The following is a 3,328-nucleotide window of genomic DNA, read 5'->3' on the forward strand; positions in this document are numbered from 1 at the left end:
CAGGGGCGCGGGCGGTTCGGAGTCCGAGAAAGAGTCCGGCACCTTGGAGTCACGGGCTTCGCAGAGGATTAGGCTGGTGTTCGGTTCGACCGCCGTTGAGACTGCAGCCCCTGAGGCGGTGTCTAGCCACCCGTCCTCGATTGGCTCAGTTGGCTCCGAGCTAAGGGTTGGAGCTGATGCAGGCGCGGCCTCAGGGGTACTGTTCAGCGGCAGAGCTAGGTCATACCCGTCGTGACAGTGCGGCGCGCTCAGCCGTGGCTCGAATCCGTCGAAGATCAAGTCTCCTCGGATGTCGGTCGTGTAGTTCAAACTTCCAAATCTGACCTGACGGCCAGGGGCGTAGCTTTCAATCTGCTCCAGATGGCCAAGCGAATTAGCCCGTAGTGCAAAGCCGCCGAATACGAAGATCTTTTCGAGGAGAAAAGTCTCGCCCTGGACCGCATCGCTATCGATGATAGTAGGATCCATCAAGCCTAAGGGCGATGACACAGAGGAAATCTCAATGAAAGCACCAATGTCGGTGTCAAAACCGGCGGATCTCGGGTAGGGGGTCCCGAACTGTGCGTCTATGCCGGATGGTAACCGGAGGCAGGGGACACGATGTTTTACCTAGGTTCGGGCCCTCTTGATGGAGGTAAAACCCTACATCCTGCTTGATTGATATTGATGATATGGGTAGTACAAGAGTAGATCTACCACGAGATCAGAGAGGCTAAACACTAGAAGCTAGCCTATGGTATGATTGTATGTTGTCGGTGTTGTTGTCCTACGGACTAAAACCCTTCGGTTTATATAGACACCCGAGAGGGTTAGGGTTACACAAGGTCGGTTACAAAGGAGGAGATATCCATATCCGTATTTCCTAGCTTGCCTTCCACGCCAAGTAGAGCCCCATCCGTACACGAGACGAAGTCTTCAATCTTGTATGTTCATAGTCCAATAGTCCGGCAAAAGGATATAGTTCGGCTGTCCAGAGAGCCCCTAATCCAGGACTCCCTCAGGGCCGGACAGTTAATCTGCCCCGACGTCTCCACCCAGTCCTGTCAAAGGCATGGAGATTAGACCCCGCACATGATTATGCTAGGGAAAATGAATATCCTGCGGGACATTTTGAACTCACTGAACGCGCTAGGCGCTTTGCGCTTAGCCCGCGGTCCTCGGCGAGAGAAGGAGGGACCTCAGCGCCCTTGAACAGCACCTTCCAGATGTCCTTGTGCGTCATATCGAAGAGCTCGCTCACAGTCTGGTGCTGGGCTGGGTCGAACTCCCACAAGTTAAAATCCCGTTGTTGAAATGGGAGGATCCGGCGGATGAGCATAACCTGGACTATGTTGACAAGCTTGAGCTTCTTGCTTGCCATACTCCGGATACATTTCTGGAGTCCATCCAGCTCCACCAATGAACCCCACGACAAGCCCTTCTCTTTCCAGGAAGTGAGCTGTGTAGGGAATCCGGATCGAAACTCGGGGGCTGCCGCCCTTTTGTTGTCGCGCGGCTCGGTGATGTAGAACCACGCAGATTGCCACCCCTTTATGGTCTCCACAAAGGAGCCTTCAAGCAATATAACGTTGGGCATCTTGCCCACCATGGCTCCACCGCATTCTACTTGTTGGCCTCCTACCACCTTCGGCTTGATATTGAAGGTCTTTAACGACAGGCCAAAGTGGGGCCGGATCCGGAGGAAAGCCTCACAAACGACGATGAACACCGAAATGTTGCGCATGAAGTTCGGGGCCAGATCATGAAAGTCTAGCCCGTAGTAGAACATGAGACCACGGACGAATGGATGTAGGGGAAACCCCAGTCCGTGGAGGAAGTGGTGGAGGAAAACTACCCTCTCGTGAGGTTTCGGGGTAGGGACGATCTGCCCCGCAACGGGTAGCCGGTGCGCGATATTCGCAGCTAAGTATCCCTCTCCGCGCAGCTTCTTGATATGTCCCTCCATAACGGAGGAAGCCATCCATTTGCCTCCCGCTCCGGACATGTTTGGAGAGGGTTGAGGGAAGGGATGTGGACTTGGGTGTTGGAGCTCGATTGTGCGAAAATGGATGAGCAAAGGAGGAAGAAGGCGTGGATAAAAAGGTGAATCCTTATCCCTTTATATGGGTGGACGAAACTAAGCGTCCCCACTAGCCTGGTAAAACTCGCTTATCCCCCAAGCACCGTAATCGATGGCGCGGTTGGGTTACCCACACCCGTATTGATGAGAATCCCGTGATAAGGGGACACGATCTCTGCTTTGACAAGACGTGTCAAAAAAACAGCCTCGCGTTATGTGCGGGGCTAGTTGAAGGAAACGGTTCGAATAATCACCCGGCAGTGACATAATGTCGTTGCGAAAACAAGTCAGCAAATTGGATTTGTGGAAATATTATTCTCCATACGGTGGTATGTGGAACTTATTTTGCAGGGTCAGACACTATCCTTATATTCAAATTCTTCCGTGGTATATTCAGAGGAGGAACCCTCCTTGCAATGCCGAAGACAATACTGCGCGCCGGACTAATCGTCATTGAAAGCCTGGTTCAGGGGCTACTATGGGAGTCTTGGATTAGGGGGTCTCCAGACAGCCGGACTATCTCCATTGGCCGGACTGTTAGACTATGAAGATACAGGATTGAAGACTTTGTCCCGTGTCCGGATGGGACTCTACTTGGCGTGGAAGGCAAGCTAGGCAATACGGATATGTGTATCTCCTCCTTTGTAACCAACCTTGTGGAACCCTAACCACTCCGGTGTCTATATAAATCGGAGGGTTTTAGTCCATAGGACAACATACAATCATACCATAGGCTAGCTTATAGGGATTAGCCTCTCCGATCTCGTGGTAGATCTACTCTTGTACTACCCATATCATCAATATTAATCAAGCAGGACATAGGGTTTTACCTCCATCAAGTGGGCCCGAACCTGGGTAAAACATTGTGTCCCCTGCCTCCTGTTACCATCCGCCTTAGACGCATAGTTCGGGACCCCCTACCGAAGATCCGCCGGTTTTGACACCACAGGGAGACTATCATTTGAAGCACAAGAGCAAGGAGTTCATCATCAACACACCATTTGTTAATTTTAGAAATTGGTGTCTCCTATATTGGCTAGGTGTCACTTGGGAGCCTCCCACAAGATTGTGGAGTTGAACCAAGCAGTTTGTAAGGGCAAGGAGATCGCCTACTTCGTGAAGATCTACCGCAAGTGATGCAAGTCCTTCGTGGGCGATGGCCATGGTGGGATAGACAAGGTTGCTTCTTCGTGGACCCTTCGTGGGTGGAGCCCTCCGCGGACTCGCGCAACCGTTACCCTTCGTGGGTTGAAGTCTCCATCAACATGG

This window comes from Triticum dicoccoides, chromosome 7A (genome assembly GCF_002162155.2).
Source record: "Triticum dicoccoides isolate Atlit2015 ecotype Zavitan chromosome 7A, WEW_v2.0, whole genome shotgun sequence".
Taxonomy (NCBI): Eukaryota; Viridiplantae; Streptophyta; class Magnoliopsida; order Poales; family Poaceae; genus Triticum; species Triticum dicoccoides.